At 36.4% G+C, this 9,868-nt stretch overlaps 1 long non-coding RNA gene across 1 annotated transcript; it reads left to right on the top strand.

The window, feature by feature from the left end:
* Positions 1 to 4,879: 4,879 nt before the first annotated feature.
* Positions 4,880 to 9,868, top strand: LOC133746390 (uncharacterized). The gene is made up of 10 exons (XR_009864104.1): positions 4,880 to 5,211; positions 5,395 to 5,486; positions 5,583 to 5,722; positions 5,876 to 6,088; positions 6,678 to 6,804; positions 6,922 to 7,000; positions 7,079 to 7,135; positions 7,245 to 7,765; positions 8,545 to 8,958; positions 9,270 to 9,868. It is a non-coding gene; the product is annotated as an uncharacterized LOC133746390 (long non-coding RNA).

Raw genomic sequence — 9,868 nt, forward strand, 5'->3', positions numbered from 1 at the left:
AGGCTAGGTCAGAGAATCTCGACAATGATCAGACTTTGTTTTATCAACATATCACATAATATTATCAAAATTTGAGTTTTTTTTTTCCTTAAATTCATGTTTTTTTTTAAGTAGTAACGCTTGTCGTCCTCATTAATAATCCAAGCTTTTCATGATGTTAATTACCCAAAGACAAAAGGAAATAAATAGGGTGTGGCTAATACCACCCTACTATTTTCTTTATTCACCCTACATTTTATTTTTAACACCAAAATTTCCAATATTACCCTTGAATAAAAAAAAAACTAAAAACAGAAAGAACAAAAAATAATTACAAGTAAATAAACAAGACAGTATAAACCTAGTACAGATCGTATACCTATCCATATTTGTAGCATTGCACAAATATCCTGGTCTCTTTCTTTCTATCTTTTCCTTTCTCTCTCTATACACTCTTTCTTCTAATATTAATGTTAGTCGGTTCATCATAGAGCTGTTGAGTCACAAATTACTTATGCAATTGTGCCCCATAATTATGAAAATTGATTTGTCTTCCATGCTATTTTGCCTTTTTTAATCCATTTTCTTTTATTTGTAGGAAACCTTGCATTAAGAATAAAATGACTATTTGAGGCTTGAAATGCGGAGATTTGAAGCTAGGGGAAGAAGACACGAAGATTGGAAGAAAATTACAAATCGACTTTTCCGGCGATTTTTCCGGCAAACTTTTCCGGCGAGCCGCCACTCATGGAGGGTCTTTTCTCCAGCAAAGGAGGACCATGGTGGTGAGAATCTCCCATCACTTGAAATTCAAATATCTCCCTTCACCTTGTCCTTTTGTCACCTTGCCAATTTGGGACCATTTGGGGGACAATGGTGTAAGAGCATCTTTTGCACACTTTGGGACCAAAGAGGACACACATAGCTGATCAAAGAGAGGCCAAAGACCAATTCTTCAGCATTCTTGACTCCATTCAATCATCTTCATCCTATCCAAGATCCATTTTCTCTCTAGGGAAGAAACCACCATTTCCACCACTAAAACCACCATCTCCACCTCTATACCCTCCATTTCCACCACTACAACCTCCATTTCCTCCACCACTCAACACCACAACTCACCTTAGAGATCCCAAATTTCACTATTCTTACCAATATCAAGAGCTTGGAGCAAGGAGAAGGAGGTGACTACCACCACATCATGTTCTTGGAGACCCATCTCCACCACATCTTCCGGCATCATCAATAGTCACCCTTTACTCTCTATCTCTTTATGTATTTGATGTTTAATAGAATGTTGAAGCTTGTGTATCTAACTATGTGTGAGTAGTGAACTAGTTGGGGCTAGGGTTGAAAGCCCTAGCCAAACTTGCTTGTATTGATGCTTTTGTTTATAAATTGATGCAAATTCATGTTGTCATTCTCACATGCTAAGTCAATAGTTGAATACATTACTTAGACCTAATCAATTTGAGTTATGTGTTTGCCATGACATGAAGTTTTTCCTAGAGATTGATTACTTTTAGGCAAAAAGGGAGCATGAAAGCACACCATGTGTGCATGTGAGGGTAGTGAGCTAAAATCACCTAGAGATAGGATTGGTTTGCTTGCTTGGTTACCTAAACTCTAAGCTTTATGCATTTAGGGGCAAAGGATTGAGACCTAGCTATCCGGTAATTGAATTTGTCTCTAGATAGTTAGCTCTAGACTTATCCGGTTAGAGTTAATAAAATGAAAGGGGTTTAAGCCTTAGTAGTCCTATCCGGATGCTAAGAGGGTAGTTGGACAATTAGCTTTGCATCATTCATATTCAATTTCTTTAATGCTTGCAAGGGAGGCAAAAGGTGAAACCCGATGCCCTAACTCCCATCCATTTGATAACAACTTGTTTAGTTTAGCTTAGTTTATATTACTTGCTTGCATTGTTTCAATTTGAATAGAAACCAATCTCAAAATCAAAATCAAATCTCTACACACCATCTTGCACATACTCACCATGAACTTTGGTTCACTTGTGAGCATTTGTTTGTGATTGTACATTTGCATATTCTTCTAGTTTTTCCTTAGGTTTTCCCTAGCTAGGAAAGGATTTACCAATCCTTGTGGGTTCGACATCCTTACTTAATCCCATATTCTATAACTTGTACCTCTTGCACTTGGGGTGGCTTCAATGCTAACAAGAGCACATGCACTTTGTTGATGACCTGGGTTGGAGTTAATCAAGATGCACAAAAGGCCTGATGAAAAACAAAATGAAAGTGAACTGAGATTGAAAGACAGAGAAAAAATTCATGGGTGAGAAGGAATTCCATTAAATCAAGAGCTCATTGAACATCGGATCGATGAAGTCATGGAGCCAAGGAAAAAAAAAATACAAGTAGAGTGCAATGGTAGGTGAGTTGTACGTTAAAAGCGGAGGCAGCTAGTAATATGGGCTGCACAACGGGAGGTGCAGTGGCCTAGTACATTGCAAACGCTCTTGAGTTTTATTTTTTGTTTTTATTTTATAAAATTTCTTAATCACAAGGTTAGTATTGGAATATTTTTTTAGGGCTAAAGTCTGTTTAGTCTCTGTACTATGTCTCTCTCATCGTTTCAGTCCCTGACATTCCAATTTAATCTGAAAAGTCCCTGAGGTCTCAATTTCCGTCTAATAGGTCATTTCCGCGGGAAATTAGGAATTGGTCTTGGGTGAAATGTCCAATATACCCCTCAGTTATTTCTTTTTTCTTTTTTTCCTTTTTTTCTTTTTCCTTTTTCCTTTTGTTATTTTTATTTTTTTCCTTTTTCCATTTTAATTTCTTTTTTTTTTCTTTTTTCTTTTTCCTTTTTAATTTCTTTTTTTTCATTTTTTTCTTTTTCCTTTTTAATTTCTTTTTTCCTTTTTTTTCATTTTTCCTTTTTAATTTCTTTTTTTTCCTTTTTAATTTCTTTTTTGCTATTTCTTCTTTTTTTCTTGTTCCTTTTTAATTTTTTTTCCTTTTTAAGTTCTTTTTTCTTTTTCGTTTTGCCTACTTTCTACTTCCTCAACCCACCAATCCCATTCCGATCAAACTCCACAACCCATCTGTTTCCCAGTCAGCTCGGAAATTCGCCGCTAAACCACTCCCCTCTTGTTTTCACAGCCTACTTCTCTCTCTCCCACTCAAATCCCACTTTCTCTCTCCACATCAAGCCTCAATTTGGAAACTTTTCACTGAAAATTACCATTTTTTAACTTTTCACTGAAAACTACCATTTTTTCAAACTCTGAGGTTTTTGGGTCTTGCTCAAAATGGTGATTTGGACTTTGGGTTTGGTTGAAATGGTGGTTTTTGATGGCCAAGTTGACAAAAACCAGAAGTGAAGAAGAAGAATAGTGATGGAAAAGAAAAATGGCCGTTGGCGTGGAGAACAAGAATTGGGGTTTCGGGTCGATCTGGATTGGTTCGCCGACGTGGCGCTACTGATGCAGCAGAATACGATGGTCATTAAAAAGGAAAAAAGAAATTAAAAAGGAAAAAAGAAAAATAAAAAAAGGAAAAAAGAAATTAAAAAGAAAAAAGAAATTAAAATGGAAAAAGGAAAAAAAGAAAAATAAAAGGAAAAAGAAAAAAAGAAATTAAAAAGGAAAAAGAAAAAAGAAACAAGAAAAAAAAGAAATTAAAAAGGAAAAAGGAAAAAAATAAAAATAAAAAAAGGAAAAATGAAATTAAAAAGGAAAAAGAAAAAAGTAAAAAAAGAAATTAAAAAGGAAAAAGGAAAAAAATAAAAATAAAAAAAGGAAAAATGAAATTAAAAAGGAAAAAGAAAAAAGAAATTAAAAAGGAAAAAGAAAAAAAGGAAAAAAATAAATTAAAAAGGAAAAAAAAGAAAAAAGAAATAACTGAGGGGTATATTGGACATTTCACCCAAGACCAATTCCTAATTTCCCGCGGAAATGACCTATTAGACGGAAATTGAGACCTCAGGGACTGAAACGATGAGAGAGGCATAGTATAGGGACTAAACAGACTTTAGCCCATTTTTTTATGTAGGGTGAAGAAAGTAGATGGTAGGGTGGCAATAGCCGCACCCATTGTGAAAATGGTAAGAAAATGATTATTCAAAGATACTAGAGTACGAAAGATAGTCAATAAGAACATTGTATCTAACAGACCAAGGTAAAACGTTCAAGTCTTCAACGATGTCTATCAACCAAGAGTAAGTAACAGTGTCATTTAATCTTCACCCTAGAAAATGACTAATATAGTACGCCATTTTCATACAGTAATAGTTCCAACATGAAGAAGATATTACCAACTATATATATACAAACTTCACACGAGTACCCACTACCCAATAGAAGAATCCGAAGTCGAATGACTCAAATGAAACAAATTCAACATTAAAGATTGGTAAGCTTGGGCAGTTTTCAATAGTCACGGATATATATGCACGTCTCTGTCTAGTTCTTCTTTCGTTGCAAAAATCCAACACACTAGTGAGATGTGAATGGGGAAAATCAAAGGTGAACACCAAGCTAGGGCACGCAGTTAGACTATTAGTCCATCTATCTTAACTTCTACAGTACTATAGGACATGCATATCAGGACCACCTGTATTTTCTGGGTCCAAGCTCCTCCTGCTGTTCTTAATTATCAACAACAGTGTATGATCATATCCTCCATATATAGTTTCCACTACTAGAATAATGTCATTAGACATCGCCACTATTAAATCGGTCAGGATTGCACCTGATGTTAAAAATTGTTCTAACATCAGTTTGTGAAAAAACCGATTTCTATTGTTATTATACACATCAGTCACTAACTGAACCGATGAGAAAGGTTTTGTTGGAAATTTTTTTAAAAATGCGGAGGGACTAACTTTAAAAAATTTGAGAACGCGGGGACTAAAATTTCATTCCCCCTCATTCCCCCCAACACTTAGTATTTTTTCCGCTTTCTCTAAAATTTCGAACCCAGACCTCCAGACCTCGTTCTCCAAGCTGACGGCTGACCTGCATCGACTCCCGATCTCCTTCTCCAAGCTGACCTGCGTCGACTACCGACCTCATTCTCCAACCTAAGCCTACTGGAGCCGCCTCCAACCTGACCCCAAGTCCCCGACCTCGCTCTCTGACCCCGAGTTCCCCTGCCTCGCTCTGACCCCGAGTCCCCGATCTAGTTTTCCAGACCTCGAGCTTGAGCTCCGATCTGACCTCGAGCTTATTAGCCGACCTGAGCTTGTCATTCTCCAACGTCTAGTCTCGTAGGTCCTCTCTCTCTCTCTCTCTCTTCTCTTGGTTACCACCAGTACTGATTTTATGTCCGGTTTTGATCTAAAGTTCAGTCTTTTTTGTTTAATTCTTGTGTATTTGAGTTGGGTTTGTCTTTGAATGGCTTAAATGTGTGGTATTTTGAGCTGGTGCATGTTGATTGTGTTTGATTTTAGTTCTTGCACATGTTGGCTGTCAATCTGCAGAGGAAGATTGTAGATTGAAGGGTGGTACCGTACAGGTAAATGTGTACAATACTAGAAATGAGGTACTTTCCTGGTTGATGCTCAATCTTTTGGTTTCTTTTCAAGAGGGCGCCTTCAAAATTTTTGTTGATGATTCATTTTGAGTGGATGGATCACAGGTGATATGGGAGAATGGCAGCCTAATGGAGCAATGAAAGTTATAGACAGGAAAAATGAAGTATTTAAACTGTCTCGTGGTGAATATGTTGCTGTGGAAAGCGTTGAAAGCAAATACTTGCAATGTCCCCTTGTCACATCGGTATGTCACTAACTTCTGTATTCTATAATAAATTAGTTTGTGTTCGTCTTTGTGCTACATTTGAATTTTGTGGTTGTGTCCTCTACCCTTCTTTCATGTTATCTGAAGCTACGGATGGATATCTTTACATCTTAACTTTCATCTGGTCAGCAGATATGGGTTTATGGGAACGGCTTTGAGTCATTTCTTGTTGCTGTGGTTGTTCCTGGCAGAAAGGCCTTGGAGGACTGGGCAGCTGAGCATCATTTGACTGATGATTACAAATCATTGTGTCAAAACCTGAGCAAGAAGGAACATGATGAGGTGGACTCTAATCTCTTCTCTCGACTCCAATCTTGCTTTTATTGGGAGGAATTTTCTTAGTTGGTAATTTCTTTATACTTTTCTCTCCAAGAACTCATTTTTTTTGGCAAAGGACTGGTCATTAATTTGCAATGACATAATACCTATGTATTACAATTAGGTGTTTTATTAAAGATTAAAAATCAATCAAACTTCCCTTTTTGTATTGGGGATGTCTCTATCTGTTCTTTACAACCTGTTATTCCCTCATTAAATAGTCAAAAGCTAGGGCTTAAAAAAAAGTATACACGAATATACACATCTAGAATAATTATTGTACGAACCTCAGTCAAGTGGCAACATCACTGATCTATAGCATTAACAAGAGGATATAAAGGTAAGCTTTCACCACCACTGCATGTACTCATATTAGTCACTGAGCAAGTGAAACGAAAAAAGCATAAAATGAAATCCAATACAGTATCTGGTTTGAAAAGGATATGCGGTTATGTTGGTAAGTTTCTATAGAAGTAGGATAGCCCCACATTAGGTCTACATTCCTCAGTGGATGAGTTTGTATAGTTGATCTTTGCACAAACATTTGATTTGTACAAATTAGTTCCTGTTTTGTGTTTTGAAGCCTGTTGATATCTTAACTTTCTCTGGTTGGCAGATATAGGTTTCCGGGAACAACTTTGAGTCGTTTCTTGCTGCTGTGGTGACTTTGGTGGACAGGACAGATAGCTGAACATCATTTGACCGATGACTTTAGATACTTCTAGAGCTTCTGACTGATCTCGGTGGGCTATGATACTTCTAGAGCTTCTGACTTACCTTAGATTAATTATTATCACTTTGCACATCTTCTATTTTCCAATGTGTTTAATGCTGATCTTGGTGGGTCATGATACTTCCAGAGGGTGTTGTAGAGACAGACAAGCCCAAAAGTAGGTGGGAAACTCATGCAACTACTATTCGACCATGGCACTTCAAAAGGTATTTAAGCATTTCTATGCCATTAAATTTGTTCCGTTTATGTTCTAGAGAATAATAAAGATTTTTTCATGGTTTTAGCAAAGTATGGCAAAAAGAATAAGATATTCTACTGGGATTGATCGAAACCAAGTAAAGGTGTGAACTTTGATCTTTGATGTTGATTATATTTCAGTTTGGGGAGTACCCATTTCGGTTTTGTAAGTAAAGGTGTAAGCTTTATTGTCTGTTTTTTGGAGAAGCATAGGGTGTTGCAGAGGTGTTTGCTTGTACTTGCTTTGATTGCCACTTGTATGGTGATTGGTGATGGTGTTCTCAGACCAGCTATTTCTGGTAATTTTTGGGTTATGGATGGTAAAGTTGGAAAAAGTTTCTATTTAGGACTAACTGGGATTTTGCTTTAAATTGGTGCAATGTTTTCTGCTGTTTCTGGACTTGAGTTTTCTATGTCCGAAAAGTATCAAAAATGTGAGTTCTTAAATTTTGCTCCTTTCTGGTATTTATTGGGCATTTGTATTCTGCTCAATAGTTTGAAATTTGGGTGATTCCCTTTTTTATTAAATTATTCTCAATCTGATCCTTTTCCTTTGAATTGCTGGGTATCAATGTATGATAGTTTATGTCAATTTGTGTACTCAGATTTGTAAGTCTTCAATATTTTTCTGCTTTAAGAATCAAAGCCATACAACAGGTGGACTGCCGACTTTTATTGATGTTGGGAATAGCTTTGGTGCTCTAGCAATTGTTGAAGATAATTTGTTACATCAGGTTGCTCTCTCTCTCTCTCTCTCTCTCTTGTGTTCTGTCTTCACTTGTATAGATATTTTGTTTTTCAAGCTATAGATTTCTTGTTCTTGTTTGTCTGATATATGGGCTTACTTGCAGTTGGCTCAAATTCTCAAATTCTCAATATTAGCTAAAGTGCACTTCTATGTCATTGTTTTCTAATAGACAATGTCGGTTTAAACTTCATGTATATTTCTTTGTATCTTGTTTGTTGAAATATTATCTGATAAAACTCATTTTGTTGTTCTTCACTTCTTCCTTTTCTTTTAGTATTTGTTTCTCTATCAACTCATGAAATTAATTAAGCACACAGAATAGAATGCAAATGCAAATATTTGTAGCTGCAATAATTTCGATAAAAGCAAACTGTAACCGATGAAAAGAACTAGGATTACCAGATATATATAAAGGCAGATCTAAGAATAATTTGAAAAGTGAACTGAGTTGGGCTTAGATCTCATTTCGACATTTCTACCTGGTAATTAATATAATATTCATCTAATCATCTTAGTAGGCTGGAGCAAGAGCAACATATCGACACTATCACATCATTTGCTACCAAAACTCTGAAAATAAAGTACCTTAAATTGTGGTGAGAATGTGTTCAATTCAAGGGCATATCAAACAATGAATTTACAGAAATGAATTGCTTACAGTAATTTTGTTTTTTTCATGCATGTATGGAGAAAACTGCACATTGGTGCAGTTTAATACTTGCGCTCTTGATCGTAATAGTTTTGTTTCTTTCTACCCCTCTACAGATTCAGTTTCTCTTGGAGCTGCATTGAGGGCTGTTCATGGTTGGCTATGCAGCCAGCGCAAAAGGTACTTTTGTGGGAAAGATCCAAACTTGAACGATGAGAGTCGTGAATTGTGATCTGGGTTTCTGGGCTTTGTGGCTGTAGAAGATCCACCAAGACTAGACTTCTGATATTTCTGACGTTTGGTATTACGTGATATGAGATGTGAGTGATAAAAGCAAAAGGCTTTATAAATAGTTGAAGACGTCAGGAATATGTAAAGCACATGACTTTGGGGGTCGAATCAAGCAGAACCAGAGGCTTCTCAGCTCTCATTTTTATTCCTTTACTGCGTTGGAAGAAGCCCCTTCCTCTTCTTCTTCTTCCTACTCAGGGAACTTGGACGGTGTTTACATGACCGACACTTGTGTTCAGGTGCTCTTTCTTTCTCTCTGTTTCAGAATTGATGTGCGGGGCTTTGTTGGGTTCTCTTTTCTTGTTGTGAATTTGGGGTTTTTGAGATGGTATGGTAATCCAGTGTTTACGGTTTGTGAAAAGGTTTCAGTTTGCTTCCTTTTGTGTGCTAAGAAGACCAATGCCAGGAATTGAACAGATGAATTCGATGTCTGCATACTAGTTTTAGTTTTGAATTGATTATATTATGCTAGATTCTACATAGAGCATCCATTTTCGGGTGTGCTTTTAAGAAATTGAGATTTTACATCCCAGTTTGTTGTTATATGTAGTGAGCGGTAAAGGATCGGAAAGGGTTTACCCAACAACAACTTGATGAGGTCCGCATTGAAGTAGCCGACTACTTACAAACTCTGCTGTAGGTTCTGACCAGTTTCTTGATTTTGAGTTAGGCTAGCTTTTAATTAACTTTTTTGTAGCAATTATGAACAAACAAGAATACTAATTGCTAGGCTAGCCTTGTAGTATATAGGTGCATGAATTGGGGTTTTATTTTGCCCATTTTGTAAACTGTTAAAGATGATGAATGTCGGATATAATACCCCAATTTGCAATTTATAATCACAGTTCTATTTTGTGGACAGAATCCTCTTTATAGAATGTGATGTTTAGATATAAAGTTGAAATCAGTTTTAGCCATAAAAACTGATGTCCAGTAATACAGATACATCAGTTCCAAAATGAAAATCGATGTTACTAATATATCCAGACATCGGTTCATTGTTAAAAACGATATACTACCGAGTGCCAGACATCAGTTCTGAAATGAAAACCGATGTTACTAAAATATCCAGACATCGGTTCATTATCAGAAACGATATACTACCGAGTACCAGACATCAGTTCCGAAATGAAAACCGATGTTACTAAA

The sequence above is a fragment of the Rosa rugosa genome, chromosome 4 (assembly GCF_958449725.1).
Source record: "Rosa rugosa chromosome 4, drRosRugo1.1, whole genome shotgun sequence".
Taxonomy (NCBI): Eukaryota; Viridiplantae; Streptophyta; class Magnoliopsida; order Rosales; family Rosaceae; genus Rosa; species Rosa rugosa.